Source organism: Lissotriton vulgaris, chromosome 9, assembly GCF_964263255.1.
Source record: "Lissotriton vulgaris chromosome 9, aLisVul1.2, whole genome shotgun sequence".
In the NCBI taxonomy this organism is placed as follows: Eukaryota; Metazoa; Chordata; class Amphibia; order Caudata; family Salamandridae; genus Lissotriton; species Lissotriton vulgaris.
Genome location: NC_141697.1, coordinates 155,984,108 through 156,005,792, shown reverse-complemented (window position 1 = coordinate 156,005,792; position 21,685 = coordinate 155,984,108). Strand labels below are relative to the sequence as shown.

The window sequence follows — 21,685 nt, the reverse complement described above, 5'->3', positions numbered from 1 at the left end:
GTATGGAAGCGAGTCTGTGTACACTAGATGTTGTTCCAGAAATTCAGATATGGCACATATGTTCTGGAACTGTCCAGAGGCTCGGGGGAGGGGGTGGACTGGTGAGGTGGGTCAGGGGAACCGGGGGGGGGGGGAGGTTTGGGGTCCAAAGATGCCTTGGCAGAGGTTTTGGGTAGAGTGGACCTCAGCACCATGGACTCTGGATTAATTGGGATTTATCAACGTAGGCTACGGAGATGCTGAACAATCCGTTTCATAGACTTAGCGCTAAATATAACTAAACATGCAATTACCATGAACTGGAAGAGTGCCTGCCTTCCGAGCATGTCCTCCTGGTATGTGGTAATGTTGAACTGGAGTAGAGCCGAGTCCACAGCGCTGTGCAGTGAGGGGCCTATGAAGAGTTTCTAACGCGCAAGATTGGGATGCTGTTATGTGTGAGTTCCAGGTCCACTTTAAGGGGACAGGTGAGAGGGGGTAAGGCAGTGAGTCAGGACTCTGTCCACCTGCCCTCATTCTTTGCTCCTGACGCCATGCCCGAGTGCTTCCCCCGCCCCTTGGCCCATTCCCCCTTCCGTGTGTGACTGAGGCGGTGCTGGAATGCTGTGCTTGTGTGTGCTGTCGGTTGTAACAGAACTAATGAGCTGGGAGTCCGTCATGTGCCATACATGCATCCCTTCGCATAGGAAATGCAGATCTTGACTCGGGAAGTGTTAGTGCCCTGCTTGTTCAAGCTGTTCACTATATCATTTGTGTTGGTTATGTTATCCTCCACAGATGTTTCCGCTACTATATGTGATGCATATGCCTAATGGGACATTGATTATCTGAATCATTACATAATACTGTACTTGTAATGTGTATTGTACTCATGCAGAAGCTTAATAAAAACGTTCTTAAAAAAAAAGTAATTGAGCAGAAACATAACCGAACCAACATCAAGCTACTAGCCAGAGCTCTACCAGAACCCTCTGCATGCCTCATCAGAGGTTCTGACAAGTGGTTTCAATAACCTACTAAAGATATTTTTCGGCAATGTCATCGGACCTGTTCCTGTAGGGCATAGAGCAAAGAGAACGGATGTTTAGGAAACTTTACCAAAGATGACAGAAAACACTGACTTTCGTCAATTTGTCGGAGACGCAAAAGAGCAAATGTTGAGTACTCAAACTTTTATTGTAAACCGAGCATCAAAGTTTCACGGTATGCATATACCACCATCCTTCTGAACACACCAGTCCCCACTGCTGTAAAGTGCCAAAAATAAATAAATGTACACAGAAATGTGGAACAACACCAAAATTACCTGTTAGCACAAAAGTAATGATGGCACACTTTGACAATCACTGGGATCATCAATGTGTTGCAACCCTTAACATGGGAACGTAGGCATTCAAAAATTAACAGGGTATTTTAAAGGATTTGTTCATGTTAAAATGAAGGCTAGGAGCTGCATTATAAGCATATTGTATTGTTTTTTTTGCTTGATACATCATAATGCAATTACTGAGTCTTTGAGAAAAGCATTGAGAATTTAGTGTCCCTACCCTTCTGCAGTGGATAACTTGGGAGTCAACTTTTCAAACAATCTATGCAAACTATTGGCTTTGCCAATATATTTTAGCTATGTTGTACACTGGTATGGCTTAAAATTAAAGGAATCCAGGAGAGTCGCATGGAGTTGCGTAAAGTGGAGTGTAATGGAGTGCAGTGGAAGGTATAATAAACTGGCTCTTTATATAGTGGACCTGTGAGAGGCCCGCACACCATATGGTATACCAAAAAGAGGTGCTCTTTGTATCGAGTCCAGTGGATCTCTGGAGGTTGTGCAGTGGCTTAATATATACAACTAATGCTATATTTTATGGTAGTATTGGCTAGCAGATAGGCTTATCAGAGGGTGTATTAATGTATTCGTTGAACATACAGTGGCACTAAATGAGAGAGACACTCCATGATTAAATCCGAGGCCCATTTATAAAAATAGTACTTCAGTACCGTATTTTCCGGCGTATAAGACGACTCCCTACTTTTCTTGATAAAATGTAGGTTTAGTGCTGTACTCGCCGTATAAGACTACCCCCACTTCCAACGCAGTCCTGCATAGCCATTTGGAGAATTGTGCATAAGATTTGCTCCCAAAGCATTCTTTCTGATATTTGGTTTATGGTACTTGATATCCTTTCTTTGGCATTTCATCCAAAATCAATTCAAAATGTAATGTGAATGCTGTCATATTGGATCATAGAATGTCCTCACCAGATGTGCCCCCCCCACTTCCCCGTGTTGTACATTGCCATTATCCACATTAGTATTGTTAGATTACCGGTACCGTAACTGTAATTTATTTCCCTCTTTCAGATCCGCTTTCAGTGGGTTTGCTTTTGATACTTCCACAGTGCCCCCATCGCCTACGTAACGTTAGTTCTTGTGTTTGAGTGCCCTCCATTTATTGCAGTATTATACCGTACCTCTACTTGCACACATGTCACTTTTTCCTCCTGCAATGCACCATTTCCTATTGAGAAGCGGTCTGACACCTTCGGGTGAAGTCCGCGCTATGTAAAAACGCATGAAAACATACTCTCAAATTTCACACCCGGCGTATAAGACGATCCCCGACTTTCCAGAACATTTTAAGGGGTTAAAAAGTCGTCTTATACGCCGGAAAATACAGTATATTTATTTACTAAGTCCACAAAACTTTCATAGAAGGAAATATGCTTTTAAATAAAGCACTTAGGGGCTGATTACGATGTGGTCCCTAAAGGCTCCGACCATAGGGCCGCATCGTAATGTGCTGGTCGGTTTACTTGACGACTGCCTCATAATGATTGAGACGGTCGTAAAGTAAACCGGCCGGTTATTCTGGCTTGCTTCCTCCAGGCTCGTAGAGCCCTTTGGCCTGCGGGAGCCGGCAAGTAATCTCAAGGGTGGGCATTTCCACCATTGAGATTACAATGTCTGATTCCTACACCCTTTGCGTGCCGGCCTTTCCGACACAAAGGCTGTCGGAATTCAACTTTGGGGGCCCCCCGTAGGGCCCCCTTTGGTGCACAGCCTCCAGTTGGAGGCAGATGGGGCACCTATTGTGGCCCCCATGTTGATCCCTGCACCCTGTGGCAGGCACCTTGAGATTGCTGCCACAGGGTGCAGGGATGCACTGCACTGCCCTTTTCTCAATGAAAGCTGATGTTATGGCCGGTTTACGGGCATAAGACGAGCTCCCATTGAGAAAAGCGCAATGTAACCGAACAGTGTTCAGTAGCATTGTAATGGACCGGTCTGGACCGCCGACTGGGTGTTGGTCAGTCCCAGGACCGAGTCTGTGTCGGTGGGGGGGGGAAGGAATTCCGTTCAACATCGATATGAGGCCCTTAGTGAAATTTGCAGTCCTTGCAATGTTAACCTATGGGAGGAAAACAATAATGCGGTTTGGCAGGTAAGTACACAACTTAAAGTTCCAGTCTTCGGGGTTTGGAGATCAGCAGCTGGCAAGATTCTGGTAAGCACAAACACTGCACCACTAGCGGCACAGGGCCGTCCAGATGTAGATGTCAAATCTGGAGCTAGTGGGCCAGTGTTAACTAATGGAGACTGGGGTGCTTGATGACACCCTGCATGCAGGTAAGTAAAGCGTCTGCTGGGCTCGAGCTTCAGGGGTTTAGGCAAGCACAGGGAAGGGACATATGGCCGTACTGAACATACACCACTGATGATACAGGGGCGGCTGGGAGCAGGGTGCAAACATAGTGTCAGACGCCCAATGCAAGTGAATGGAGGAACCAGCGGCTGCAGAGGTAAGTTGGGATGCTGTGGGTTGCCGGGACAGTGTCAATTGAGCTCACCAAGGCCCTGGGACGTTGGGTGCAGAGTTGTCCTTTGACATTGGGTTTCTTTTACAAAAGCCGGTAACAGTTGGGTGGGGGTGGGGGGGGGGGAGGGGGAGCCTTCGGATTTACATTGCAGGTGTCTTCATGGAGTCCAGGAGGGGTCAGCCAACGCTGGACTTGGACTCAGGATCTCTGGGGAACCTTTACTGGACCAGTGGACCACCTGGACTCTGGCCGGAGGCATCTGTACAGGGGTTAGGGATCGTGGTTCCTTAGGGCACCAGAATCCTTTGTCTGTGTTTCTTGAGGACAGGTGCACTGTCCTCTGGGGTTCTGTTTTTTTTTATATTTATTTTTTAGGCAGGCAGTTCTCCCCGGTGTTTTGGAGGTTGCCAGCTGCATGACTCAAGTTATTTTCTTTGCAGGGTCTTATGAAGCTGCGGACAGGCCAGTAGGGCTGTGGTCAAGTCAGTGGGTGGCTTTAGTATTCTCTGCATTTAGTCTTCTTCGTCCTCTCTCTTCTTAAGTCGACAGGCACTAGTTTCAGGGTCTGGGGGAGCCACAGAAATACTAGATTTAGGGGCTTTACTGAGTAGCAGCAGACCAATGGGCTCCTTACCTGGGGTGACTACACTATTATACCACCCTCCTGTGGGAGAGGGGCCATAGCCCTAGCCCTGTTTAGATAAGTTCCACCATCTTCAATATGGCAAGCACTGAAAAATGTATGACCCCCTCCACTCAGAGCAGAGACTGTCAACCCAGATGATTAGAAACATGTCTGGTGGCAGGCTGCCTAAAGCCAGTGAGTGACCACACCTGGGTTGGTACGTTTTCAGTGGGCACCTCTGAGGCGCCCTCTGAGTACATAGTTTAGTAAAACCAACACTGGCATTAGTGTGGATTTATTACGGGGAGTAGTTTGGTACCAAGTACTCCTGGGTTCCGAGAATCCATCATGGTGCTGAGAAACTTGAGTTGTTGAGTTTCCAGCCCATGAACTCTCAATGACTGCCCTAGCATGTACAATATCTAAAAACAGACTTAAATATTCACACCTGTGATATAGTGCAACCTGCCTTAGGGCTATTAGGTAGCCTGCTAGAGGGGTGACTTATCTATACTTTGGCAGTTCTGGTTGGCATGGCACGGAGGCAGTGTGCCATGTCTACTTTGCCGTTTTTCACTGCACCAGTGCATGCTAGCCACAGGGGTAATGGCATGGCCTTGATGAGGGGTCCCTAGGGCCCCTCTTCAGTTCCCATGCCCTCGGTTCCAAGGGTACAATTTAATAGGGATTTACAGGGGTTTGAAGCTGCCAATCGGGGAATAAATTTAGGGAAGAAGCACTGCGCAGGGATATGGTTGGCAGGTACACTGTGCACTACAATTGACCCCCATTTGCTCTCTTTAATGGTAGTTTGGGTAAGCAGTTAGGCATATTGGAGGGTGGTGCTAAGCATTTATTGCACACACAAAGGCAGTAAGTGGAGACACGGTTGATAAAGTAATGTGACAACAATTTCTAAAAAGAACAGGTACTTTTATATGAATTTAGATACCAAGATCATTGGAATCTAGTAAGTACTTTTCGAGCTATGAATTTTTACAGTTTCAAACGTTGGCCGCGCAATTTCTGAATACGGTAATGTTATTCTATGCGGGAAAACGTACTGCATTCTTGCACTTAACAGCCACTTACGGGACTGTCTTCTGTGACTTAAGGGGAGTATGGGGCAGGGTCCAAGGACACCACATCACCTCGAGAGGCACTGGGGTGTTCTGGTCCAGAGTTCTGTTAGATCTTATTGGGATGGGCCAATGGGGATCGATCTGGTTAGAAAGAGGCTGCATGCTCTGACTGGGGGAAACTAACCTTGGCAAATTTGCTCGACCGGCCCTGGGGAGGCATGCTATTGTGAAGCGGCGGCCCCAGCAGGGTGCTTGTCTCAAGTTACTGCTTTTGTTACAGGAGGTGATATTTCAGCACTGCTGCAAAACCGGCACCCAGTAACAAAACGGCCCCCATGATCAAAAACCGGCTCCCACCCTTCCGGCCCACCAAGAATAAGCCTGGTGGCCGCTGTGGCCAGTCAAGCCCTGCTGGGAACCTATCTGGGTGTAACACACAGGGTAGCTCATCCCTGGAGGTCCTCGGACGCAGGGACACACTGTTGGTTCACTTTGCCTCGTGCTGCAGGGCTTGAGTGCAGTGGTTTCTTTTAGAATCAGGTTCTGTGCTGAAGTCACTCACTGTTGGATGGGACCTGCAGAAAGAGGCTGAAGGCAGTGACCGGAAGTTGAGCCTGGGTAAACCCCAGGTTGAGCTTAGCTCTTGTGAGTCTGGGGACCCTGTTAACACGATCACTTCCCTTGGACTTGACTGTGGATCGTGTCTTCAGGGGTACTTTGAGGCATCGGGTGGCGGTAGTCCCAGGCTCACTTCTTTGCCTTTGCTTCTGCTGCAGAGAAGCAAACAGGGCAGCTGGGCTACCCATGTTGTGGGTCTCGGTGTCCTTGAAGTTCCTCACCGTGCAGGTTGTTTTTTCTCTGCATTGGTGTCTGGTCTGGACACATCAAGCCTTAGCTGCTGCAAGGGGTCCTGTACCCCAGGTATTGGTGTTGTGCAGCTCCTGTTGGTCCTGGCATCCCCCTCCTTGGAGCGCGGATGGATCTGACCTGTAGGAGCATGGTTACCTCTTCATGGGCGACTGCTGTGTCTTTAGCTCTGGTAGGTGGCAGGATGATAACCCGGGTCTTGCTTTGGTGCTTTTGGATGTAGGCGAATAGCACCTCTACTCCAAGGGACTTTCTTTGGCAGTTGGCCAAGCCCTGGCAGTTTTTTTGGAGTCTGCACAGCAGCAGGACAAGTGGATTGTTCGTAGAGGATCGGGTGCAGGAGTCAGGCTATCTAGGATAGCGCCAAGTCAGTTATGCACCTTGGTTCTATATAGGAAATAGACCGTCTGGTCCCCCTCTCCAGTGTCGGGCTTATATAGGACAGTGCCACACAAAGGATATCTTCTGTTGAGATGTCTATTGATTTAAGGAATCTCACCACTTTCGACTCCAGACTTTGGAAATGTACTCCATCAACCCTGATGTTCACATTGCCTCATATTTCAACATTATGATGACCTGAATCCTGGGTCACCTACTGTTTATGAAACATAATATGTGCGCCCTGATGTAGGAATTTTTATAAAATTGTTTGTGGTATTTTCTGAAACGCGCGTCTGTGCTTTTTTCTGTGTTTGTTATAGTGGTTTATTGTTTTATTGATTGTTTGTATTGTCTTATCTCTTTGAATGTAACTCCGGACTTTGTGTCCGTTTTTTAATGTGATTATTTTCTGGCTGCCGAACCTTATTCGTGTGAACTTTTATCTATAAATTTTTGAATACTGTTAAATATGGGTTGCTTTTGTCTCCTCTTATGTTTAATGAAATACTATGAAGTATTTAAATGAGACTAGTTCACTGTGATGTCTTATGTAAATGGATTTATGTAAGTGATCTACTCTATATTTTTCTCACTTAAGAGAATAATATAATAAAAAATAAAATAAAATAAATAATAAACCCCAAGTGAGCAGTTCTGTGGGTGTAATTTTCTACATTTTGGAACTTTTGTCCTTCTCTTATATACATTGGGGACACCCTTTTCATGTTGTTTAGTCCACTTATCCCTGGGGTCACTACACCTGCTCGATGACCACTTTCTCTGGGGAGTGGGTATCAGCCTGTCCCAGAATTCCTAATTCCAGCACACACAAGATGGTGGCATTTCTAAATTTGTGTTTACTTCAGGCTGTTCATCCTAGAGGTGTATGCAGTCTGGCAGTGCAACACACCTCCTGCATATCTTATTTTCCCGCCTGTCCTGCTGCCAGATGGGCCCAGGGAAGGGGATGGCATCTCCTCTGTCTGGAGAAGCCTTCGATCTCCTATCATAAGTGGCAGAGGCCTTTGAAGCCTCCTGCCTCAATATATTGAATTACAAGCTTTCCTGGAGAAGGTGATAACACCTCTCTCCAGAGCAGGCATGGTTCCTGATCTCAGAGTGCTGCTCTCATCTCCTAGGGAGGTGAAACTCCTCTGTGGTGGCAGACTGGACCAGTACGCCAGCCTGCTGGAAAGCTAGTAGGGGCCAGGGTGTACCTCTAACATTCCCTCTGGATGTGTGTTTTAATACATTCATCACTGGAATCGATGTGGGATTATTAATACGAGGTGTTTGATCCCAAACACCATCGTTTTCAGTGAAACCATTATGTAGGTTCGAAACTCGTTTTGACCAATGCCCTGTACGTACTTTAAGATAGCTTCCCTGTTAACTTGTGCAGTCAGTAATTGAACTGGCTAGCACAGCGGTATATCTGCTTATTCGGATATGTCCTCACATACAATAACCCTGCTTTAGGGCTGTAAGGCCTGCTGTAGGCGTGACTTTCAAATTGTACATACAGTGTTGGGGTACATGGCACACCAAGTGTGTGCCATGTCTTGTTCTCACTTTTTGGAGTACCTTGTCACGCTGCATGCAGCGGCCGTCTGTATGAGTTTGGTGCTGGGTCCCTTACAGTGCGGTACTAAAGGGGGTGGTGATGGACGGAGCATCTGAACCAATCAAACACTCACACCTAGTCAACAGATCTGGGTTTAATCCATCACCGTTCTTTAGCCCACTCTGCCACCCCAGTTCAGACATGGCCATATGCAAATCAGTCTGACCCTGTGCCTCATGGGAACAGTCCAGCCCGAACTGCCAACCCATGCCTTCCTTGGACCGGAAACAAGCTTCCGATGACCGGTTTCTGGCATTTCAGCCGTCTTCAGCCCGGCTTGCTTGAATCCAGTGGCAAAGTGAGCAAAGGACTCACGTCTGAGCATACCCTGCCAACTTATGGGGAACAAAGCGGTACAAAAGGGTGTGGTGTGGAGTGCAAAAAAAACGGTGGATTTAGGCCCAGATCTCTGTACTGGGGTTGAATGTATGACCTTGTTCTGCATTCTGTCCATCAACTGTGGTTTTTGCATTTGTCACCCCGAGTAGAATGGGTATGCTCAGACGTGAGTCCCATGCTCTCCACACCACTGGAGTCAAGCTATCCTGGCTGAAGACGGCTGATAGCCCGAAACCGGTCCTAGAATTCTTGATTCCGGTCCAGGAAAGACATGGCTTGGCAGTAAGGGCTGGACTGTTCCCATGAGGCACAGGGTCAAGGCTGATTTGCATATGGCCATGTCTTAACTGGGGTGGTGTGGAGTGCAAAAAAACCGATGGATTTAGGCCCAGATCCCTGTAATGGGGTGAATGTATGACATTGTTCTGCATTCGGTTCATCAACTGTGGTTTTTGCATGGGTCCCTTACAGTGGCACAAGATGTGCTGCAGCTATTAGGGACCCTCTTTAGTACCTATACCCTTGGTACTAGAGGTACCACTTACTAGGAACTTAGAGGTGCTAAAGGCCTTGTCACTTGGGGGATCAGGTGACCAGTTATTTTGTTTTGGGGAAAGAACCCTGGCACTGGGGACCTAGTTAGCAGGAATTATGTGCACCAAGTTGTCTACACCACCCCCTCCCACTTCCCCCAGCCAACAGTCTAGGAGGCTCGGCCACCACCTGGGATAGCCTTCCTACTCTGTCAGGTTATGAAGAGTAAGGAAACAGGCTGTATTGTTGCAGGGCCTACTCTGCCTTGCATCTTCCTGTTCAGGTCATTTCCTTTGGGAAACTGAACTACCTTATCAGTATTCGGAGTCAATTTAAAATGCGCTTTGTCTGCTTCTTTAGTTTCCTCACTCAGCGTATTTTCTTTGGGGTTAAAGGTGTCCACCTCCTGATAACTCTGTCTTAGCCAGGGCAACCCCCAGCTCACCCAAAGAGGTTGCCCACAACTTGAGTAACCCCACCATGACGAACCGGGTCAGGGGGTCTTCCTTGCTATTTGACATGGGGTCAGACCACCATGCCAATGACAGTGCAGCAATGAAGACTAACAAGCAGCGGAGGCCACTGACCGCACTCGGTGCCTAGAACCACACCTTTAGTTCTTCATGGACTGGTGGATGGGCTAACTTACAGGCTTCTTTAGGTTTAGTGGACATGTCTGCTGTTTTAGAGTGGAGTGTTACTATATTCTGTAGCAAACCCCCTCTTTACATACACTCTTCTAGAAATGGGCTGTCAAGTTATTTGGGCCCGGTGACTTATTAGGTGTGAGAACAGTTATAGCCTTCCCACTTCATCCACCGAAATGGGAGCGTTCAACCTTTTATTCAAGTCTGGCGAGGCCTGAGGGAGTTCTAAAGATTAATTATTGGTGTTGCACCACAGACTGTAAGTATTCTCTGGAATATAGACCCGGGTAGAAAACCCCAAAAGCATTTACCTTCTCGGTATCATCATGTGAGGCACGTCCTGATGTGTCTAAAATGGGTCCAATAAATGATTTCCCCCTCTTTACTGAATCTGTCTAGCTAGATGCGAGCCCATCTTGTTAGCCTATGCATAAGAGATGTGGCTCAATCGCAGAAGGGTATATTCTGCTCTGTTCGTTTATATCGCTGTGAGTTAACCCTCGATTGCTCTCATCTGGCCTAGGACTTTGCGTGAGGGGTTCTGTTTGTGTTCTTTTTCAATGTCCCCCAGGGATTTTTCTAGCTCTTCCCTTTCTTTGCCTCTTTGTCTATTTAGAGCGGAATAGAGTTCTGTACGTTTTCCCCTAATAACCGCTTTAAAGGCATCCCAATTATTCAGGGGTGAAGTGTCTTGGGGCTGGTTTAAGTGAAAAAACTCTTTAAGGGCCCCACTGAGTTCATCCCTCAGGACTTTATCTCTCATTAAGGAGACCGGGGAGTACCATCTTGGTGCCTTGGGGTACTCCCCATCCATGTAAGACGTATCGTAACCAGACTGTGATCCAAAGTAGAGATTAGCTGAATTTTCGCTTCCTGAAGGGACCCCAGCAAACCTTGACTAAGAAAGAAGTAATCAAGTCTTGAGTATATTTGGTGGACATTGGAAAAGAAAGTGTATTCCTTAGGTCCTAAGTGCAGCCTTCGACACGGTGAACCACTGTACCCTGGTACACTGGCTTAACAGAGTAGGAGTTACTGGCACAGCCTTGTCCTGGCTGAAATATTTCCTGGAAAACAGAACCTTCCAGGTCTTCGAGGGTAATACTCGATCACGTTCTATTCCACTCCACTGTGGTGTTCCCCAGGGCTTGTCCCTGAGCCCTACACTTTTCAATGTATATATGTCCCCACTGGAGGAAATAGTAGCTCCTTTTGGAATTAAACTAGTCACGCAGATGATACTCAACTAATCGTATCACTGAATCAGGTGGATCAATCCTCAGAAGACCTATGCTCCTGCCTTAAAGAATTTACTAGCTGGATGAACAGATCACACCTTAAACTTATGAACGGTGAAAAAAACTGAGCTCCTAGTGCTGGGCAACCAGTCAAAGTTCACCCCTAATTCTATGTGGCTGACCATTATGGGACCAGCACCCACCCCTAAAAAAAGAGATAAAAAGCCTGGGCATCTGGCTCGACCAGGACCTCACTTTTTAAAACCCAAGCAAGGAAAACCGCTTGAGTCTGCTTTGGTCTGCTTCGAACCACACAGAAAATATGCCCCCTTTTACCCACCCACTCTAGAAAACCCCTTATTCAGGGGCTTATCCTCTCCAGACTGGACCATAGCAACGCCCTTTATCTGGGCGCCCCCAAAACAGTCTTCTCTAAACTCCAGGTAGTCCAGAACTCGGCTGCTAGACTTCTCACAGGTACTAAAAATCGGTGTTCAGCTAAGCCCGCTCTAAGATCCCTCCACTGGCTCCCTATTCAGGAGAGAGTCCACTTTAAAACCCTGTGCATCAAACACAAAATCATCCAGGGTAAGGGCCCCCCTATCCTAAAACCCCTGATTAAACCAATCTGAAAGAGACACGTTAGTGATAGATTCCTTACCTTAGAATATCCCCAGGCGTCAGACTGGATCCGGAAATTTTTGCGTAGCAGTACCCTTGCGCCTCGGTAGGCGTCGTCTGCGGCTCCGCGTCCGTCGTCGGCGTCGTGGGAGCCGTGATGACGTTGTCGTAGTACTTAGACGCCGCCTCTGCGTGCTGGCGTCAGTTCTTCTTTTTTCCGCACCAGCTAGCGCAGATCTGGAAAAAGTTGTACCCAAGTCACTTTTTGACTAACCTTTTGAGATCCTTTTTCGAAGTCTATTGACTCCGAGGGTGCCGGTAGGGATGCCCGGGTTCAAGCCCTGCGCCGACTGCAACCGACTGATGTCGATTACCGACCCCCATCGCCGGTGCCTGCACTGTTTGGGCCTGGACCACGACGACAAGGCCTGCTCCGACTGCCGGGCCCTGACGACTAAGGCTAGACTGGAGCGGTCCCGTAAGCGGCTCGAGCTTCGGCAGTCTGCCCCTCGCCGGTCGAGGGACCGGTCGCGGGGCCGGAGCCCCCACAGTTCGTGAGTCGTCATCGGTCTTCGGGCTCGAAGTCCTTAGGTAAGAGGCACAAGAAGTCGAAGAGACACCATTGCTCTTCTGACTCCCCCCCCCGACACTCGCGCGACGCGGCAGGGGTTCGGGCGACACCGCCCACGTGGCTCCGCTGGAGCCGCAGGTGTTGCGGCCTGCCCCACACCCGCCGGTCCCTGGGCAGGACGCGACGCCGGGGGAGATTGCTGACTTTCTCATGGCCATGAGGTCGCTCGCTCCTCCGTCTGGTTCCGCGGCGCCTTCGGGCCAAGCGGTTCCGACTGGGTCCCCACGCGGGCCGGGTGCTTCGGCGCCGTCGAGGGCTTCGGCCTCGGCGCCGTCGGCGACTTCGGTCCCGACGCCGCAGGGCCCCACTGGGTCAGGTTCCGGATCCTGGTAGTCGCCAGTCGACCTCACCACCTCGCCGACGCCGGCCCCTCGGGTGTCGCCCCCGGTGCTGTCCCTGGACAACGTCATCCCTGGTCCTGTCCTCTATTCGGGTCAGGCGCCGGAGCTGCGCCGCTTGGCGCCGCTCTCGAAGCCGCTTGGAGATTTTTTATTTCAATGACCCGGCCCCATCTTTTGAGCCTGAGTACCATGCTTTGGGTGATGACGAGGATTGGGAGGGGTCTGAGGACCCTCTGACATGGGAGTGTCAGTCTTCTGTGGACTGGACAGGAGAGCTTGGGGAGGCCAGTGGGCTGGACACTTCGCCCAACACTGGCTTTGGGGGCTGCTTATAGCGTGGATGAGGGTAGCCAAGGCCCTGGGCCTTGAACTCCCCGTCGCGGCCGTGAGGACTAACCTCCTCACTGAGGTCCTTAAACCGCAGTCAAGCTCGGCCGAGCCTCTGCTGCCGTTTAATGAGGCTTTGTCAGACGTTCTTTTGGGCACTCGGTCCAGGCACGCCACAGGACAGCTTGTGGATAGGAACGTGGCCAGACGCCACCGCCCGGCTCCGGGTGACCCTTGCTTTCTGTCTACCCATCCGACCCCTGAGAGCCTGGTTATTCAGGCCTCCGATTCCCAGACCGCATTCCTGTCGGCTCCCCCCGACCGGGAATCCAAGAGGTACGAGAATTACGAGAAAAAGATATTCTCCTCCCTAAGTTTGGGATTGCGGTCCGTTAATACCGCGTGCCTCTTAGGCCGCTACACCCACTCTCTGTGGGACACAGTCGCGGACGTGCTGCCACACTGCCCGTTGGAGGTACAGGCTAGACTCGGCCAAGCCCTGGTGGAGGGCCGGGATGCAGCACGGTATTCCATCCAGTGTGGGCTGGACACTACCGACTCTCTGAGCAGAGCGATGGCAACGACGGTGGAGATTCGTCGTCACGCCTGGTTGAGGTCCGCCAATTTCTCGGCCGATGTCCAAAACACACTTATGGACATGCCGTTTGATAGCCGTCGCCTCTTTGGTGACAAGGCAGACCATGCACTTGAGCGCTTTAAGGACTCCAGGGCTACGGCCAAGTCCTTGGGCCTCTCGGCCCGCGCCAGAAAATGGGTGCCTTTCGCGGCCACGGAAGGGGCGCCCCCACAAGTGCCGCCAGCCACGCGTCGCAGGCTAATATCCAACGCGGTGGCGGACGTGGAAACCGCCGTGGCGGTGGTCGGGGTCCACGGCGAGGCCAGTCCACACCTACCCCTGCAGCATCCGCCTCAAAACCTTCCTAGTCCATGCTTTCAGGCCCATGTGACGCCAGTGGGGGGCAGGGTTCGCCATCACCTCGACCACTGGCGCACCGTCACATCGGACAGGTGGGTGCTGCAAATCGTCCGAAGGGGCTACTCCCTCCCCTTCAAGACGACCCCTCAAGCCATGCCACCGCATTACCACCGCGTGTCGGATCACTTGACACTTCTGCGAGAGGAAGTTACAGCCCTCATGGCCAAGGGGGCCATCGAGCGCGTTCCTGGGCCAGAAGTAGGGTGTGGTTGTTACTTACACTACTTTCTGGTACCCAAGAAGGGCAAAGGGGGCCTACGCCCTATCTTAGACCTACGGAACGTCAACGGCTTCCTCCGGAAGGAGAAGTTCAAGATGCTGACGTTGGCTCAGGTCTTAGCTGCCCTAGACCCTGGAGACTGGATAGTAGCGTTGGATTTGCAGGACTCTTATTTTCACATTCCCGTCCTGCCGGCCCACCGGCGTTACCTGCGGTTCACGGTAGGCCACGAGCACTTTCAGTTTACCGTGCTCCAGTTCGGCCTTGCCAGCGCCCAACGGGTGTTCACCAAAGTGAAGGCGGTGGTCGCAGCTCATCTGCACAGGTTAGGGGTTTCAGTCTTCCCCTACCTCAACGACTGGTTGTTGAAGGTGGGCTCGCCTCAGACAGTCGTCAGCCTCCTCCAGACTATGGCCGACCTCCTTCACCAGCTGGGGTTCTCCATCAATGTGCCGAAGTCACACCTGTGCCCCTCTCAGAAGCTCCTTTTCATCGGAGCGGTTCTCGACTCGGCGCAGTTTCGGGTTTACCCACCCGAACAGCGGGTTTGGGATATACAGGCTCTGATTCCAGTCTTTCAGCCTTTATCTCGGGTCTCGGTCAGGTTGACGCTGTGGCTTCTTGGGCTGATGGCCTCCTGCATCCTTCTGGTGCATTACGCCCGGTGGCGGATGCGGGCTCTGCAGTGGGACCTGAATTTTCAGTGGGCCCAGCATCAGGGCAACCTGTCCGACCATGTCCTGATCTCGGAGGGCACTGCGAGACAGTTACAGTGGTGGCTCACGGACCGCGATTGGGTCAGCGGCAGATCCCTCTCCCTTACCCAACCGGAGCATGTGGTTGTGACGGACGAGTCCCTCCAGGGCTGGGGAGGCCACATGGGAGAGGCGGAGATCAGAGGACTATGGTCTCTGGCGGAGTCCCGGCTCCATATCAACCTTTTGGAGCTGCGCGCGATTAGTCTAGGACTGAAGGCATTGCACCCCTCTGTCCGGGGGAGTGTAGTGCAGGTGTTCACGGACAACACCACCGCCATGTGGTACTGCAACAAACAGGGCGGGGTGGGGTCGTGGATCCTCTTCCAGGAGGCTCTGCGCCTCTGGCAGTGGCTGGAACATCAGGGCGTGACCCTGGTGGTTCAACACCTGGCAGGTTCTCTGAACGCCAGGGCGGACAAACTCAGCCGCAGCTGCATGATAGATCACGAATGGCGTCTGCACTCGGACGTGGCGCAAGGTCTCTTTCTGCAGTGGGGAGAGCCTTGGTTAGATGTATTCGCCACCGAAGAGAACGCTAAATGTCATCAGTTCTGCGCATTGGAATTTCCAAGGCGGCACTCGCTCAGAGACGCTTTTCGTCACAAGTGGAGCTGCGGTCTGTTGTACGCCTTTCCGCCTATACCAATTCTGCCCAGAGTGCTGAAGAAGATCAAGCGCGACCGGGCACAAGTCCTCCTTGTATCTCGAGCTACTTAGTATGTCAGTCGATCCCCCGGTTCGTCTGCCTCTTCAGGAGGACCTTCTGTTGCTGCAACACGGGACGGTCCTCCACCCGAACCTGTCCAGTCTCCACCTCCATGCTTGGAGATCGAGCGGCGACAGTTGAGGACATTTGACTTGCCTCCTGAAGTCTGTGATATCATTCTGGCAGCCAGGCGTCCCTCCACAAAGTCGGTATACGCCTGCAGGTGGAACAGATTTGTGGCATGGTGCACAGCAAAGGCTGTGGATCCTCTCTCTGCCCATCTTTCTGAGGTTATTCTCTTCCTTCTTTCTCTTGCCCAGCAGGCCTCTGCTCTGGGCACTATCAAGGGCTACCTTTCTGCCCTTTCAGCCTTCCTAAGGCTGCCTAATCAACCATCTTTGTTCAAGTCCCCTATTGTAAATCGATTTCTGAAGGGCATCACACACACGTTTCCACCTGTTCCCTTCATGATGCCTCAGTGGGACTTGAAGCTGGTTCTTACTTTTCTGATGTGTGCTCCCTTTGAGCCACTTCACAACTGTCCTATCCGCCTTCTTACTCTGAAGACTGCTTTCCTGGTTGCCATCACCTCTGCCAGGAGAGTGAGTGAGCTCCAGGCTTTATCCTCTAAACCTCCTTTCCTTTCTGTCCATCCGGACAAGGTTGTGTTACGGACAAAGCCCTCTTTCCTGCCCAAGGTAGTCACAGCCTTCCACATCGGGCAGTCCATCACCTTGCCCACCTTCTTTCCACCTCCGCATCCCTTGAAGGAGGAAGAGCGGCTCCACCGTCTGGACCCAAAACGTGCGCTTTCATTCTATTTGGATCGCACACGCCAGTTCCGGGTGGATGACCAACTCTTTGTTGGTTACGTGGGAGCTAAGAAGGGACGGGCGGTGCACAAACGGACCATCTCTCGGTGGATCGTGTTGTGCATCCAAGCGTGTTACTCCTTGGCTAAGAAGGAACCTCCTGCTGGGCTGAGGGCCCATTCCACTCGGGCCACGGCTACTACTACTGCCCTGGGCCGGGGAGTCACCTTGCAGGACATTTGTCAGGCAGCTACGTGGGCCTCGCTGCACACGTTCGCAAGACACTACTGCCTGGACAGCCAAGTCCGGAGGGATGGCTTCTTTGGCCGTTCCGTCCTCCAGGACTTTCTGGTGTGATTATTGGTTCGCAGACCCACCACCGGGGTTGGTATTGCTGGGGTATCTATTCTAAGGTAAGGAATCTATCACTAACGTGTATCTTTCAGATGCACAAGTTACTACTTGTGTAACGATAGATCTGTAAGAGACATTAGTTAGTGATAGATTCCTTACCGACCCACCAATCCTCCCCGTTTCTGCGAACCGATATCTAGGGTTAAGGTCATCCCCTTTCAGGGCCATAGTTTCATTGGCACCAGTGTTGGTTTTAAGCATGGCTCTGCGTTTCTGGCGCGGAAAAGCGGTGTCTAAGAACTGAAGTCAGCACGCGGAGGCGGCGTCTAAGTACTCCGACGACGTCATCACGGCGCCCACGACTGACGCGGAGCCGCAGACTACGCCTACCGACGCGCAGGGGTACTGCTACGCAAACCTTTCCGGATCCAGTCTGACGCCTGGGGATATTCTAAGGTAAGGAATCTATCACTAACTAATGTCTCTTACAGATATATCGTTACACAAGTAGTAACTTGTGCTACAAAGCCAATTGAAAGCTATGCTACGACCACCTCTACTTAGCCTATACCCCCAGATTCAAGAAGGCGCGGACAGGGGGCCGTCTCGTCTCCTACAACGCCCCTAGGCTTTGGAACTCCCTGCCTCTTATCATCCGCAGGGAAACCAACCTATTAACATTCCGCAAACATCTGAAAACCTGGCACTTCCCGTAATTCCATCTGTTCTCTAGTAAACTCTGCAGCGCTGGGACGCCTTCGGGTAGCCGTGTGCTATACAAATCTCATTTCATTTCAGTGTTGGGGTAAAGGTGTCACCTGGCATCATGTCTGGAAAGACTGTTTGCAACTCTGTGGAAAGCTGCCTGTAGGAGACCTGAGGGGGTGTGTACTAACTTTCCCGTCCCATGTAAGGTTAAATTCTCATTAGTATCGCCGGACCTTCTGCAAATCCCCCAATCATAGTTAACAAGGCTGTGGAGAGGACGATTGACCTGTGTTAGGCTCATACCTTGATATGAATGTACAAAGCATTCCTCTTTCCTTTTTACCATAACTACTCTGCCTTATTGTTGGACTTAGAATCTTATGGCTGGAATTTCAGGGAGTTATGAAACAAGAGAGCCACCCCTCTGGAGGGTGCAGAAGACCTAGTGATTAATGCATATATTTTGTGGTGGAGCCTGAACTCCTCCGCCTTCTTTAAATGAGTTTCCTGCAATGGCACTACTTCGAAATCGTGGGCTAACAAGTATTTCCAGACTTTCTACCTTTTCATTGGCGTGTTCAGCCCCTTTACGTTCCAGGAAGCTATAGAGAACACCATAATCCTGGAGTACCAGTCACCCCCATTGTCCACTCCAGTAAGAAGCTGATCGCTCTCCACCCAGGACCATCCAGCAATATAGAACATCTGTACGGACACGAAATCAGAGCCATCATAAATATGAAATGAAAGCCTCTGCCTCTACTACCCCCGCCTCCCGGGACCACCCCCTCCCCACCCCACCCAACATTGAAAACAGTTGTATGAACAAACCCTGAGCCGGAGTGCTCCATTGGTCCTAGATTTAGCGTTGTGAAAGGAAAAGTGCACACCTGGGGTGAAGGGCACAGATCCGCTTCCCCGGCTGTCTTTTCTGCCTATACATCGCAACATCAAGACAATTGGTGGTAACCATCTGAGGCAATAAGGTCCGGTCGTGTCCCTTTCCCAGTGAGTATAGGACTCCTAGGAGTAAATCTCTCTCCTCATGCACCACATGCGAAGGAGAGCCCTTCACCATCTGGGAACTCATTACGGGGCAAACTCTATTCTTTTGAGTGCCTTCCATTTGTGACCGCTCGGCACCGTGAGGATTTCTCATCGTCCTTCCGCTTTGAGGCAGCTACCTCATGGCCCTCCACGGAGGAGGGGAGGCCCAGCAACCTCAGTCCGTCTTTCAACTCTGTGACCTGTTTTATTATGTTGTTCAGCTCAAAGGCCAGCCCGGAGGGAAATGTCCATCTGTACTTAATCTTATCTTCTCTCAACTTCCTAGTGATGGGCCTGAACTGATTTCTTGTTAGCAGGGTCGCAGATGCAAGGTCTTGGAAGAGATTACAGCGAAGCCCTGGAAGGAAACTTCATTTTTCTTTCCGGCAGCTTGGAGAATGGCCTCTTTGGCATTAAAAGAGTGTAATTTAACCAGGATTTCACAGGTGCGTCACCTCTCTCCTCCTTGTTGGGCCCCTACGCGGTGGGCTCTTTCAATCTTGATCTTCCTTTGGGTGGACCCCAGAACCTCTGCTAACAGTCCTTCAACAAACGCCTCCGGGTCTTCCGTGCCTTCCTCCAGGCCCCCAATTATAATGTTATCCCGTCGTGATCTGTCTTCCAGGTCTTCTGTCTTTAAGAGCGCCACGTGCAGTTGTATTTGTTGATCTTGTATGATATCTTGTGCGGCCGCCGATGTTTTTTTAATTTTTTTTTATTTAAACAAATTTTTTTTTGCTCTCTAGTTGCTGGGCCTGTGACTCCACCTCCAGGACACGTGTGCCCACCGAATCTACATCTTGTTGGAGCGCCGTCATCCGCTCCGTCAGGTCGTCCTTCAGGTCGTCCTTCAGCTGGTCCAAGGAGGTCTTAATGTCCATTTTTAATTCAGCCCCGACCTCTGTTTTAAATTTCTTGAGGGAAGCTAAGAGATCCTCTTTCTTGAGGGCCATGGTGTCCGCAGTTGACCCCTGCTCCTGTGCCTGCTTCTTCTCTGCTGTGAAGAAGTAGTTGGACACCTTAGCCGGCACCTTTTTTGGTGGGATAAGTGCTGTCCGGTCCCCACCTCTCTCCGCCTTTAGCACACCCGCACCTCAAACTTTGGGGCCAGTAGCCTTCCTTTAGTGGGGTGTAGCAGTTCCCTGATCCGAGTAGTCCCTCGGAGAGATCCAAACTGAGGGAGTAAATTGTCACCCCACTTCTGCCACAGAACATCCAGGCGTCGCCTGGGTTGCTATAGTGTAAAACTGACTTTTCTGGAGAGGCAGGCCGCCTGGATCATGGCCCTTTGTGCAATTTCTTCAGGGAGGACTCTCTGTCCCTCTATATTAATTCCCTCCAGTCTCGTAATGGCAGGCATGAAATGGCAGTGCTGGCCACCATCTTAATGTCAGGTACCAGGTACTCTGGCTGCTCCCCGTTTGATCCAGGCATTCAGGGGGCTTCAGGTGGCTATACTCTACTTTGCTGAGGAGGACTCCGCAGTTAGAAGGGAACCACCAATACCCCAGGCAACTGTCGCCTACCGTGCACGAACGTGGGGCACAACGCAGGAGTGGGTTGCGATCACCGCTCCGTTATCCAGGGTGTCTGCTGCTCTCCTGTCTCCTGCCTCGTGCCAGTATAGCCGCTGCTTCGGGGGCCCCAACCGCAATCCGCCCCGCATGCGGGATCCAATCGCCCGGCCTGCTCGAAGTTGTTCTGGGAACGTGCGGGGGTCTCAAACATTCTTAGGTGCGGGTTCCTCCTCCTGCGAAGGTCGCAGCCTTCAAGGGGCGGAGAGCAGCCCGCAATCCCAAGCCTTCGGGTCTCTTCATATGCTGCACTTCATTCTCCACATATCGTTTCGTCTTGATGCGAGTTTGTGAGCGGGAAGTGCTAGAGACAGCCACAGGGACAACTGAACCGAGGCGAGTTACGACTGCCCAGCCATCTTGCCTAGCCACGCCCACACACACTCTTCTGTACAGCTGTCTGACTAGTTACAACTTCTTGTAGGTCATGTAGGGCTTCACCAGTACCATTTGGGGAGTTCTTCCCAGCTGGGGCAGAAACTCCGTGTCTTACTGGAACTTTGGCTAAAACTTGCCCACCTTTCCTACACTTTCTCCTTTTTCTTTTCTTCTTAGGCCTTCTTGCACTAACTGCAGTATCAGCTCCTCAAGAATCCTTGGGAGAGGACGGGCACTGGATCAGTACCTTGTTTAGGCTCAGACCATCCTCTGGGAAGTAATTTCCAAGGAGGCAAGGAGGGCTTCTGTACTGACTACCACTGTACTCCAACAAAGGGACCCAGCTATCTCTATGGCCCTTATTCTTCTACTCTCACCTGGGATGTGCTGGTTTGAGAGCGCCAACCTGTCATGCACAATGGCATGACTGGCACAGGTATCTCTCACGGCATGGCTGGGATTCCATTCACTAGTATATGGTGTAAGGGTCTGCTTCACTCTGGAATCACCAACTCAACTTTTGGTCCCACTTTCCAGTTAAAAGCTACAAGAACTTCCTCATCCTAGGAATCGTCCTCAAAGAATGCACTGGGAACCTCTGTTGGTACATTGGTGGGTTTGTTTTTAGGACAGGAATTGTCCTTTGTTCGCTGCCCTGTAGTTTACAGTCAAAGCACACACCTTTTTGGGATCCCAGGCCTTACCCTGGTATCCACTTTTGTTAGGTGTCTTGGGGCCCACCCTCCTGTACAGGTTTTTATGGGCCTACATAGATCTCCATATCTGTATTTTTAGAGTGATCCACCCTTCTCCTGGGGTGACTTCACAACCCTGTTTTTGTCACCCCCTCCATGCCTTTTCTTGGACGATCTAGTTTTTTCCCCAATGATCAGCCTTCTTCCCCACCTCTTAGGTAGAGACTAAACCCATGTCCATCAGGTATTGATGCAAGATTTGAGAGTACCGTTAGTTAACAGATGTTCCTTCATAGACAAATTAAAAAGCCCATCATTATCTTGCACCTAACTTCCCTTCAACCAACTACCTAGTGCT

At 50.6% G+C, this 21,685-nt stretch overlaps 1 protein-coding gene across 1 annotated transcript in view; it reads left to right on the top strand.

The window, feature by feature from the left end:
* Positions 1-21,685, top strand: part of PRPF39 (pre-mRNA processing factor 39) — a 508,214-nt gene that overhangs the window by 133,106 nt on the left and 353,423 nt on the right. The window lies entirely within an intron of this gene.